General features: G+C 37.5%; 1 protein-coding gene across 1 annotated transcript in view; it reads left to right on the top strand.

Moving 5' to 3' along the window:
* Positions 1-13,604, top strand: part of INPP5A (inositol polyphosphate-5-phosphatase A) — a 246,936-nt gene that overhangs the window by 39,031 nt on the left and 194,301 nt on the right. Inside the window, exon 3 of the mRNA XM_070752446.1 lies at positions 9,970-10,158. The gene's annotated coding sequence lies outside the window, so the exon portion shown is untranslated. The remainder of the gene's footprint in view (positions 1-9,969; positions 10,159-13,604) is intronic.

Here is a 13,604-nt window from a genome sequence, read left to right as displayed (position 1 = left end):
AAAAGGAAATAGGGAAATCCTTTTAAGGACAGTCCAAGTAATTAGATCAAAAATAGTGACTTAGGTAGGAACAGCAGGCGTATTATATTAGGCTGCCAAAATACTGATGACCACTATGTGATTCTTTAGCAATTCTCTTAATTTTTAAACCACAGATAAGCTGAAGGAATAAAAAATAAAAAAACAGTAATCAAAGAGAGGTGAAAGAGTCAAGCATGGTTAAAGAAAAGTGGAATTACTGTATTGACATTCTTTGCAAATTGGATTATAGAAAAGAAGAAAGAGTTGTAGAGATTACAGATGGTCCTTGACAATTTGTTTAGCAACTTCACAGTTGCAGTGGCATTGAAAAAAGTGACTTATGACTGCTATTCACACTTATGGCATCCCCACAGTTATCTGATCGAAGTTCAGATGCTTGAGAACTGACTTATATTTATGACTGTTGCAATGTCCTGGTGTCATGTGAACACCATTTGTGACCTTCTGACAAGCAGAGTCAATGAAGAAGGCAGATTCATTTAACCAGCTTGTTACTCACTTAACAACTGCAACTAATAACTAGTATGACAAGGAAAGTCATAAAATGGGGCAAAATTCACTTAACAACTGTTTCACCTAGCCACAGAAATTTTGGGCTCAATTGTCATAAGTCGCACTCCCTGTATATTCCTCAACACACTAGTGAGGTGGAAGTGAGATGCAAAAGCAATTAGACCAGCTGTCAAATGGAAAAACATTGGATACTGATCAGATATCTTTGGGCTATTTAAGGATACAGGAAAAGAGGCAGTTATAGCGATAATGGAACAAAACTGCTAGAGATTGTAAAATCAGTGCATTTCTTTATATTAAAAAAAGACGCAGGAGAAAATGCAAAATGTCATTGGATTGATTTCTCACAAAAGCAAAGGTTATTTAAGTTCATACAGAACTTAATTCATACAGGTTTCAGAAAGGAAGAAAAGCAGATGGGTGTAAGAGCAGATAGTGCCATAAGATGCATAGTGAAAGGAGGGGGGATTAGTCTTTTCACTGCCATCTGGTGGCTATTCCCAAATTTCGGAGTCCAGAATAGATGTCCTGTATTAGGAGTTGAATATTTTTTTGGGAATCTATAAAATGAACAAGAACATACTGTAAGAACTTAATGACAAGGGGGCACTCCCTAAAGCTCATAGGTAAGAAAGTGAGGACAAATCAAGGGAAATATTTCCCTTGATATTTCTTCACCCAGAGAGTCGTTGGTTTATGGAATTCACTTCCAGAAGAGGTCGTGACAGCTGTCAGCCTTGATAGCTTCAAGGCAGGATTAGACAGATTCATGGATGCCAAGCATATAGATGGTTATTGAAATGGATGTCCAAGTGCTGCCTCTATGTTGGGGCAGGCAGGATTTCCTTGAGTACCACTTGTTGAGGGTCAAGTGAAAGGGAGGGTCTTGCCTTCTCTTTCTGTTCAAGATCCCCATGGACAATTGGTGGGCCACTGTGTGACACAGAATGCTGGACTCGATGGGCTTTGGCCTGATTCAGCATGGCTCTTCTTATGTTCTTATGTTCTTAATACAGTGGTACCTCTACTTACAAACTTCATTCACTCCATGACCAGATTCTTAGATAGAAAAGTTTGTAAGAAGCAGCAATTTTTTCCATAGGAATCAATATAAAAACAAATAATGCGGGCGATTGGGGAAACCATAGGGAGGGTGAAGGCCCTGTTTCCTTCCAGGAGATTCCTAGATAGGTCCCATGGAGGCTACTCCCTGCCTTTTCCAGTTACAGTTTTGGAGGCTTGGGTTTGTAAGTGGAAAATGGTTCTTGAGAAGAGGCAAAAAAAATTGAAACCCGGTTCTTAGCTAGAAAATTTCGTAAGTAGAGGCGTTCTTAGGTAGAGGTACCACTGTATAGAGAAATAATGTAGCTCATAGTGGGGAAGCAAGTGAAACAAGGTTAGATATTGTTCTGATATAATAGGGCTGTAAAACGTGTGGCCCGCAGGCCAGATGCGTCACATACTGGCCACACCCATGCTCAGTAAAAGGGAAAAAAGTCCCAATAAGCCATGTGATGCTGCCATGATGTCACAAGTTTAACATCCCTGTGATATACAATTTATAGACTGTAAGAAAGGCAAGATAGAAGAAATGACAGCTAAAATCAGAATCAGTTTGAGCACTTATCATTTGGGATATGTGTAGACTACTTAGCTAAAGAAGACTTAGAAAAGTTCATTTTGGGAGCAAAACAGAAAATGGAGAATCCAATTAATGTTAATTAATTATAAATACAATTAATTATAAATACATTTATAATTTAGGGCAAAAAAAGTGAATATAGTAGATAGATAGTTTTTTGGGGGGACAAACTCAAGAATAGGTAAAAATGGACAATGGACTCAAGAGATTAAATCTAAGAAGGAATGAAGTAGAAACATAGAAGTCTGACGGCAGAAAAAGACCTCATGGTCCATCTAGTCTGCCCTTACACTATTTTCTGTATTTTATCTTAGGATGGATATATGTTTATCCCAGGCATGTTTAAATTCAGTTACTGTGGATTTATCTACCACAAGTAATAAATGTAGATAAGATGCAACAGTTGTTTTTGTGACAGCAGCATTCAGAATAAGTATGGTGATTTTTTCCACTGGTTAATGTATGCCTGTGAAAGTTCAATCCTGAGAAAGATCAAAGAAATCTTATGGAGGTGGATATGGTTTCTAAGAATACCAAGAATGCCCCAAAACAAAACAAAACAAAACAAAACAACCAGTCATTTTGTCATGAACTACATAAAGGCTAACATCATCTCGGTGGAAATGCTCACATACATCAGGCATATGATGCCAGTGGATGATGTTGTCAAAGAAATTATTGTGCTTGGCAAAGTTAAAGGAAATAGAAGAAGGGGAAGACAATGCGTAAAATGGAATCAAGGAGATTACTACGATGTCCTTAGATGATGTTATTTCTGGAAACAGATTGAGATGGTAAACTTTTCTCTCTGCAGTCACCATGAATTAAATTATACAGTACTTGGTGACACCTAAAAGACCCTTTTTATGTTAAATAGAAAGCAAAATATCTTAATAAAAATGAATTTAGGAATTCCAGCCAAGAAGGAGAAGGATTGAGTTTTGATGATGTCTCCCTTCTTAAGATGTTGAAAATTATAATTTGACTACTTATTTTCCTGCTGCTGCTCCTGCTCACTTCAAGTTTTGGAAGAATGACACCATCTCAACTGGAAATGGAAAAATCCATAACAGCGGCAGTAAAGGACCACACATTTCTGTTTCCAAGAGCCCAGCTGCGATAGAAAATACAGTGGATTCAGTGGTTAGCTTAATTGTATATAAATTTGGAGATGTGCGTTGTGCAATTTTTGATTGCAATATGGAATCAAGTAAAGAGAAGGGAACTAATTTTGATTCCTTTATATTCAATAAGTAGAAGGCTCATAATATATATATAAAACTAACTTTATCTCCTGAAAAAAATGAAAAGAGAAAAAAGATTTAATTTTAAAGGGGCTACCAATATGTCAAGAGAAACTGGCACAGATTCAAGATAAGAGCTGCAGGAAAAAATACTTTTGAACTTTCCATATATAAAGAATGAGCATCCTCTAGTGGCTTTGAAGGGTAAACATTTTAGGGAGTTTTCTTGCTTTTTTCTTACAACCATGTAAATTCCTTGCTTCCTGATGGAAATGTTTTAGGGAGCTATTTAATGTGAAAGATTGTTGTTTAAATGAAATGAAACATATAATGTTCCATTAAGGTTCCAATCTTGATTTAGACGGAATGCACCATTGGTGGAATTTCTTGAAGTGCTATATGTGAAAATATTGTAAGTTCTCCAGACCAACAACCTCTTTAGAATTTGTTGGGAAATTAATCTTCTTTTCTGAATTGCCTTCCAAGATAATAAAAACCATGAAAAATTAAATCATGTTTAGCTACAGTTATATTTTTTCTACCCTGAAATTTTTGAAATGAGCTACAATTACAGGTAGTCTTCAGCCCAAAATTTATGTGTAAGTGATAAATTTGTTGTGAGTTTTGCCCCATTTTAAGTCTGCAATTTAGGTTTGTCTCATAAAGAGTCCTTTCAGAAATAGGAATTTTCTCCTGTTTTTATTTCTATTTTTTTCCTTAAATAGCAAAAGCAATAGCACTTAGACTTATAAACTGCTTCACAGTGCTTTTACAGCCCTCTCTAAGTGGTTCATAGTGTCAACATATTGCCCTCAACAATCTGAGTCTCCATTTTATCCCCCTCAGAAGGATGGAAGGCTGAGTCATGCCAAAGCATTGTTTTTTCTTATTGTTTTTCCCCTTAGTTTCTCCTTTTCAGTTTCTCTTTTTATGTTTTTTTCCCCAGTTTTAACTTACTTTTACTGCATATCTTTTCATTTTTCTTTTATGATATGTAAGAGTAAGTTTCAATTTCTTTGGAAATTTTAAATTTGGTTTGGCCTTAATCAAGAATTGTTGAGTTTTCTCTGTACATAATTATAACAGTTTAATTTTTCTGTGTGGTTGATTTTGCATCATGCAATGTTAGAAAATTGAGATATGTATTCAAGAGAAGGCAGGTTTTTTTTAACAAACTGAATATACAGAAACTTGATGTAACTTTTCTGCAAAAATCTTATTTTGTTTCTGATGAAAAAATACTTCCATGCAAAAAAATTAGGATTGCCAAGATTTGTAATTGTAGCAACTTAAAATTGGTTACAGGAGTTTTATATTAATTAAGACTTCTCGTTTTATAACTGAACAATACATTTCAAATCTTGGAAGTCATTATATAATTTTAGTTGAATAGTGAGAGTCAGAATGCTGTAATTGATTTTTATGGGCCAATCACAGATAAACTAATTATTTTACATAGAGGTTTTATTAAGCTTTCTGTTAAAAGGAAGACCATATAATATTGACAGGGGATTTTAATTTAGCATGGGACTTAATTGGAACAAATTTCTAAGAAAACTAAACCACAAAGCTGAAACATTTTAATATGTACTGTACAGTATACGCATTTTATTTGGTTGACATGGAAATAATTAAATATAATTTAGGAATAATATGGTGTTTTTTTAATTCGTCATGGTGCAATGTTTCATTACCTTGTATTGTCTTGATCTATAATAATCTGGTAAAGAATCAAATTAGAGAACCAAATTTGTTGAGGGCTCCACCTCTTAAACAGTATCTTCTCCTCCCAAATTAGAATAGCAGAATTGGAAGGGACCTTGGAGGTCTTGATTAGGTAGGAAACCCTATATACCCGTGACTTATAAGTTAGAGTATGGGACCAGCTGATTTTATTAGTCTGCATTTTTATTATATTTGCAGCAGACTGAATATAGTACGTACTTTCATTTCTTAAGCAGTAGCTACCATGTTTCCCCGAAAATAAGACCCGGTCTTTAATTTATTTATTTGCTCCAAAGGACGTACTAAGGCTTCTTTTTGGAGAAACACGATTGGAAAAAGAAGCAGATTTATGGTTGCAGACGAGTAGAAATTGCAAAATAGCACATAAGAACATTCTATATTTAAAAAAGCAGGTCTCATTTAAAAAATCTTTTTTAAAAAAAAAAGAACTGGCTATTTAACTTTCTCAAAATATAAATTTAATTATAGTTTTTCTTTTGGTCATATGATTTGCCAGCAAAAGGCCTATAAAGAACTTCCCATATAATTGAGAGGTACCGCCTGTGGATGCTAGTGCTTCGAATGTGTTTGTTGGATGTGTTTATTTATAAAATGCTTTGCAGTTTTTAGCTGAAATCCAGAGGATTCATCTTTTCTACAAGAGAACAAAACAAAGGGATTTTAAAAGTTCATTCAAATGACATGTTATTGTGAAAAACCTGAGAATAATACAGCTAAAAACTGCAAAGCATTTTATAAATACAGATCTGAACCTAATGTTCCCTTGTTTAAGTTAGCTAATTTATTTTATTGACTTCCCAACTCCTGAATGACTCTAGGTCAGTGATGGCGAATCTATGGCACGGGTGCCACAGGTGGCACCCGGAGCCATATCTGCTGGCAAGCGAGCCGTTACCCTAGCTCAGCTCCAACATGCATGTGTGTGCCGGCCAGCTGATTATTGGCTCTCACAGAGGCTCTGGGAGGGTGCTTTTGGCTTCCAGAGTGCCTTTGGGGGATTGGGAAGGACATTTTTACCCTTCTCCAGCTCCAGGGGGCTGATGAAACACGAGCCTATTGGGCCCCATCAGGAGTTGGGAAACAGGCCATTTCCGGCCTCCAGTGGGCCTCCGGGGGGTTGGAGAAAGTTATTTTCGCCCTCCCCGGGCATTGAACTATGAGTGTGGGCACTCGCGCATACACCATAGCACACGTGCATCTGTTTCAGCACCCAAGGGGAAAAAGGTTCGCCATCACTGCTGTAGGTACTTACAATTAAAGTCCAACATATTAAAAGAAATGCAGCCAACTAATATAGCAAAATTCAAAATTCAAAAATAAATCAGATTAAAATAAAAAAGATTTTTTCCCAAGGCTTGGAAGTACAACCAGGTTTTCAGTAGTTTCTTGAAGAACATAAGAATGATACTACACAAAATTCCATGGATGAGATCTTTCCAAAAGGCTGGAATTACAGTCGTGTAGGAGTGTTTCCTAGACCTATTGATATTGATACTGTATTCTTTAATTGATGGGATGTATAGTTCACTCATTCTACTGGACAGAATGCATAGACAAAAACAATAGTTGATAAGAGATCTCTCATCTAGCCAGGCCCTCCTATGATATGAAAGTCTCTAAGATAAATACCGGGCCCTTAAATTGTACCAGAAGTCAACTGGGAACCAAATCAGGTCACAAAGCATCAGTAAATAATGCCCCCATTAGTGCCTGCATTGCTGCATTCTGGATCAGCAGTAGTTGCCAGATAGTTTTCAAGGAGAGCCCCATGCTGAGCACATCACTGTAATCCAGTTGTGACATGATTGGGGGATGCATGGCTGTCTGTGATGCTTCTGTTTCCTAGAAATAATCGTATAGCTTCACCCTTTCCATTATTACATACTGGACCAAAAATGAGAGGCTAACTCATGCGGTTCGCAGTTTTGTGGCTCTCCCACTTGAGCTTTCAAAACTGGAAGAATTCCATTTTGTCCCACTTCATTCTTCATTCAGACAGATAATTTTAGACGGCCAAAACTAGTAATTTTACTTTTCACCCCACCTCCTTTTATGTGGTGGTAGAAGAGCCAAGGTGTTCTCAGTTATATAATTTTGCCTTGTATATTTCATACTTTTTCTTTTAAAATTATATTTGAGTGAATACAGTTAGACCTCAATCTGCAGGTGTTCTGTCTCCACCTTACTCTTAACTACTATTTTGGCTTAATTCTGCATCTAGGATAATTCCCATTTTAAAATCATGCTATGATTTATTAGTTTAGATTTGTTAAAATTTAAGTTGCTTATCATGCAGTTCAGTTTGTTGATTCATGGTCTTTGCAGCAAAACAATAAAACATGCATCATAACAGTATTCAAACAAATCCAGCATTAATATCTCCACAATAAACTGAAAAATAAAATATTTAAAAGAAGATTATTAGAGCAGCAGATGGAAGCTACATCTGGGGGCAGGAGACTTTGTTAACAGTGATTCATTCTGTTGTTGAGTCAGGCCTCTCTGGTAAACCAGGCAGGAAACATGATTAGATGAGGTAAATCTTTATTGTGTGAACTTTCTTTTTCTAAGATGGCAAAGCCATTGGGGTTTCTTCATCTTTTGTTTGATTGGTTTTTTAGGCAGCATCTCCTCCCTCCTTTTCCAAAGGTCATTCCCACATTCCATTCAGTGTTGCATTTCTTAGGTCTGCTGCAACATGTTCCACATCATTAAGTACCATTCAAAGGCTGCAGTTGGTTCAGAATGCAGCAAGCTATGTTATAATCAGGGTTAAAAGGTGGCTAGTACACTATATCAATGTTGCAGACTCAACCGTAGTTACCAATGGCCTTTCAGGGATAATTTATAACACTGGTGCTATAAACCTTGGCATGACTTGTCACCAACATTTCTATAGGGTGATATTCTCTCATTTAAACTGGAGTAGCTGGTACAATCTCCCTCAGCGGGGTAAGGGACACCTGGAAACCCTGTGTTTTGATGGCAATACCAGGCCTTTAGATAGTTTCTCAGTGGACAGGCAGTTGGCTTCACCTCCTAAAATCAACTCTCAACAAAGGTTGTTTAGGATGCAGTTCCATTTATTTGCATTATGGCAGTGTTTCTCAAATAGTGGGGCGGGGGGCCCTGGGGAGGGCGCAGAGCAATGCCGGGGGGGTGAGTCATGATCCCAGTGGGGGGGGTTGCACCGAACAATAGCACACAGCACAGAGCAGGAGATATGAAGTGCACATAACAAATCCTTAAGAGACACCATGGAATTAAATTTAACAGGATGAAAAGAAAGGAGGAGACAGAGATAATGAGACAAGCTAAGACAAGGAAATATGACAAAGTATATGTACCAGCTTGGCTTCACTGTGACTACGGTGGGAGACGAGGAAAGACCAGTACGTTGACTGTGTCTAAAAATGTTGGCAATGGACAATATGAAGCCAAAATATGCTGAATATTGCAAACAATCGTCCCGGCGGAGAGTTGGGGGGGGGGCAAAATGTTTATGTTTTCCTAGGGGGGGCATAATACAAAATAATTGAGAAACAGCTGCTTAATGTTAACATTTGGCTTTGTTAATTCTGTTCTGTTTCTTAACTGGCTTGAGTTTCTTTTATTTACGTGTATTTTTAATTTGCGTACTCAACTTTGAATACTTGATCACTGTGTCATGCCCCGTCGGAGCCTGAATCTGCGAGGGAAGATGAGCCAGAGCTGTGGCCAATGGAGACTGATTGGGGCAGCTTCATTGGCTTTGGAGGAATGGGGGAAGGAGCAGGATGGGGCAGCCTCAGACCCCGCAGGCTTACAATCGCTTGCCAGCAGGGAGGAACAGGGACAGGTCACTGGCTTGATCAATATCCTGCCAGCAGCTTGAAATCTGGAAAGGTGTTATCTAAGTCCCTATCTATCCTCCTGGCCCAGTCCTACTTTGCCATGCATACGAACAGATTGATGATTGTGTTTAACCATCTGCAGGTATTCACTGGGAAGGGAAAAAATTAAGCCAGAGAATCCCAGAAACACCTCTTGCTGTCTTCACGATGCATCACTTGGGAACCTCATTAGTCTGGCAGAATAGAACCCAGCTACTAGGACAGTGTAACTTCAGCAGGTTTCTGACAGTTAAGCAACAAGGAAAACATAAATTAACATGGCCCCAAGGACCAGTTTGTTGCCAATTTCCTAATCTGCATAGGAATGAAAGCTGCTCATTTATTTGCCTATTTCACAACTTAATATTTTAGTTTGGTTTATGTGTATATAGTTGAATCCCCAGTTTTTGTATTTTATTTGTCAAGTTCTTCATTCTAATTTAAATACTACTGAATTGGAGAAGAAGAATAGTTATATTAGTTTTCCAAATATAAAAGTGCGGGTATTCCAGTTCCATAAAACTTCCATAATCTCAATTCAGATCTGTCACATTTAACATAGAAGTAGCATACAAATGAGCAGTAGATATTATTTATTTACTCATACCTCTGTACCCAAGAATTGGTTGATCAAAATTTACATATCTGTTTCTGTTTTTAATCTCCTTTTTTAAAAAAAAGCTGTAAAAAAATGATACAGGAAAATATGCATTCTGAAACCTTATAGACTCAGAAATCTTAGCATGTATTCTGGAAAGTATGTACATTAAATGGGATTTTATAAATTTTGATTTGAAATGAGTCATTACTGTGATTGTTGAACATTGATTTGTTGAACATTAATTTTTAGCTTGCTTTGTCTAAATGTCATTTTGGGATGCAATAATCATACATTTATTTTATTTTGCAGATTGTACATGCACATAAGCCACACTTCATGGCATTACATTGTCAAGAGTTTGGAGGAAAAATTATGAAGCATCTATGTCTCACGTGGACAAGTTTGTTAAGTAAGTACAAAAAAGGCAGACCAAAACTAAATAAATGTTTTTGCTTAGTCAACTTTAATTATTTTTGAAATTAATGCAAACCATTTACTGTAATACCCTTTTCAGATTATTACTCTGTTCACCTCTACAATAAGTACATTATTTTATAATCCAATATTACTTATGAGATGGGCATAAAACAAATTTAATAAACAAACAAACAAAATGATAACCATGATGAGGCAAGAAGGAAAGAAAGAAACTACTGAGAAAACTGGGGGGAAAGAGGCAATTTTATTTCCTTCCCTCAGAACCCATGTGAGGTAAAAATACAGTGATACCTCGTCTTACGAACTTAATTGGTTCCGGGATAAGGCTTGTAAGGGTGAAAAGTTTGTAAGACGAAAAAAAGTTTCTCATAGGAATCAATGGAAAAGCGATTAATGTGTGCAAACACCCAAAACTCACCCCTTTTGCTAGCCGAAGCACCTGTTTTTGTGCTGCTGGGATTTCCCTGAGGCTCCCCTCCATGGGAAACCCCACCTCCAGACTTCCATGTTTTGTGATCCTGCAGGGGAATCCCAGCAGTGCAAAAACCGGTGCTTCACTGGTAAACGGAAGTTCGGAGGTGGGGGTTTTGCAGCATCGCAAAAAACACGGAAGTCCCTCAAAACCTTACCTCCGGACTTCTGTGTTTTTGTGATGCTGTGATTTCACTGAGGCTCCCCTCACTGGGAAACCCCACCTCTAGACCTCCGTTGCCAATGAAGCACCCGTTTTTGTGCTGCTGGGATTCCCCTGCAGCATCGCAAAAACACGGAAGTCGGAGGTGGTGTTTCCCATGGAGGGGAACCTCAGGGTAATCCCAGCAGTGCAAAAACAGGTGCTTCACTGGCAACAGAAGTCTGGAGACGGGGCATCCCAGTGGCGGCGGCGGCTTGGGTTTGTAAGGTAAAAATAGTTTGGAAGAAGAGGGGGGGAAATCTTAAACCCGGGTTTGTATCTCAAAAAGTTTGTATGATGAGGGGTTTGTAAGATGAGGCACCACTGTACTTTGAGTCATTTCTCTCAGACAGAACAAAGATTTGGAACAGGAGGAGGATGAAAAAAAAAGCCTAACCAACAATAAGTAAAAAGAAAATGACATTGACAAAACAGAAACAGAAAAGATTAACTGAAAGAGTTCATCTCAAGACAAGTGTGTAGCTTTGTAGAGATTGGCAAAAGAGATATAAAGAGATTAAGATAGAGGTCATCAAATATATGTTTATATTATACATATATAGTGGTGTTTAAAAGTGTGCAAACAAGTACTGTATATTATTTTTACTCTAATTTTAGTTTTATAACTAAATAACTAAACTAGGATTCTGCTTGTATAGTTTTAGAACATGTGGAAAGCATCATGTTTTAAGCTTACTTGTGCAGAAATACAGTAGAACCCTGACATACGAGGTGCTCTACTTACGAGGATTCCGAGATACCAGCTGGGAGAGGAGAGACATTTTTTGCTCGACTCCCGAGCTCAAAACCGGGATACGAGCCGGAGAAGAGCTGGGGCTGGCTTGCTTTGCTTCCTTCCTGATGCAGAGCCGAATTTCACAAAGCAAAAAAACCCCTGACCGAGTGCTTTGGCTTTAAGAGAGCTGCGAGCGTGCCTGGAGGGGAAAAAGCAAAAAAAAAAAAACCCTGACCGAGTTGCTTTGGCTTTAAGAGAGGCGAGCGTGCAGGGGGGGGGGGGGAAGCAAAAAAACCCTGACCGAGTGTGCTTTGGCTTTAAGAGAGGCGAGCGTGCAGAGGGGAAAAAGCAAAAAAAAACCCTGACCGAGGTGCTTTGGCTTTAAGAGAGGCGAGTGTGCAGGGGGGGGGGGAAGCAAAAAAAAACCCTGACCGAGTGCTTTGGCTTTAAGAGAGGCGAAGCGTTGCAGGGGGGGGAAAAAGCAAAAAAAAACCCCTGACCGAGAGAGAGAGAGAGAGAGAGAGAGAGAGTGAGAGATGCTCAGTGAGCCTTTCTTTGAAGTTGCCTTTCTTTCTTTCTTTCTTTCCTTTCTTTCTTTCTTTCTTTTTCTCTCTTGCTCTTTCATTCTTTTTTTCTTTCTCTTTCTTTCTTTCTTTCTTTCTCTTTCTTTCTTTCTCTTTCTTTCCTTCTTTCCTTTCTCTTTCTTTCTTTCTTTCTTTCTTTCTCTTTTCTTTCTTTCTTCTCTTTCTTTCTCTTTCTCTTTCTTTCTTTCTCTTTCTTTCTTTCTTTCTCTTTCTTTCTTTCTCTTTCTTTCTTTTTCTTTCTTTCTTTCCTCTTTCTTTCTTTTCTTTCTCTTCTTTTCTTTCTTTCTCTTTTCTTTCTTTCTCTTTCTTTCTTTCTCTTTCTTTCTCTTTCTTTCTCTTTCTTTCTTTCTTTCTTTCTTTCTCTTTCTTTCTTTCCTCTTTCTTTCTTTCTCTTTCTTTCTTTCTTGCTCTTTTTCTTTCTCTCTTTTACCTTCCCTTCCTCTATTTCTTCTTTTCTTTCTCCTTCCTACCTTCTTCCCCTCCCTCCCCTCCCCTTCAGTCCTTCCCTCTCTTACTCTCCCACTTTCATAAGTTTCCTTGCTTCCTTCCTCTGTTCCCTGTCCCTTCCCCCTTTCTTTCTTTCTTTCTTTCTTTCTTTCTTTCTTTCTTTCTTTCTTTCTCTTTCTTTCTTTCTTGCTCTTTTTCTTTCTCTCTTTTACCTTCCCTTCCTCTATTTCTTCTTTTCTTTCTCCTTCCTACCTTCTTCCCTCCCACTCCCTTCAGTCCTTCCTCTCTTACTCTCCCCTTTCATAAGTTTCCTTGCTTCCTTCCTCTGTTCCTGTCCCTTCCCCCTTTCTTTCTTTCTTTCTTTCTTTCTTTCTTTCAGATGATTAGGCTACTGTGTACATATGTAAATTTAAAAGTTTAAGAAAGTTTTCAAGTTAAGTGAAAGAAACTTCATTATTCATTTATATGTACATGTACATTTCTTCATTAAAAACATGTCTTTTTGCATAATTTAGACTAACTTTGTGAGTTTTTTGAGGGCTGGAACCAATTAAAATTATTTACATTAATTCCTATGGGGAAAAGTCCGTTCGAGATAAGAGCTGCTCGACTTAAGAGCGCAGGTCCGGAACGAATTAAACTCGTATCTCGAGGTACCACTGTATTGAAAATTCAAAAGGGTTCAGAAGCACCACTGTAGAAGAAAGAAAACATGAGAATATAGTGAAATTGGACTTTAAAGAGAACAATTTAGATAAAGAGATTATACAAAATAGTTAAAATAGAAAAGTTTTATTACTCAGTTTAAAATGCTGTTCTTCTTGAAAGCATTTATAATTTACAGGTTTTTTTTTTAAAGTGTATACTTACTTTTTGTAAAATAAAAGTCCCCCCCCCCCCCGACTCCAGCCACAATCAATTGTCCAGGTTTTTAATGTCCAGGTTTATATAGTTTGAGTTAAGGTCAATCGGTTTATTGATGGTTTAAAATAATAATAATAATAATAATAATAATAATAATAATAATAATAATAATAATAATAATAATAGAACCACCCAGGACAGT

The sequence above is a fragment of the Erythrolamprus reginae genome, chromosome 5 (assembly GCF_031021105.1).
Source record: "Erythrolamprus reginae isolate rEryReg1 chromosome 5, rEryReg1.hap1, whole genome shotgun sequence".
Classification (NCBI taxonomy): domain Eukaryota; kingdom Metazoa; phylum Chordata; class Lepidosauria; order Squamata; family Dipsadidae; genus Erythrolamprus; species Erythrolamprus reginae.
The sequence above is the reverse complement of the archived record's forward strand: the minus strand, read 5'-3'. Positions and strand labels throughout refer to the sequence as shown.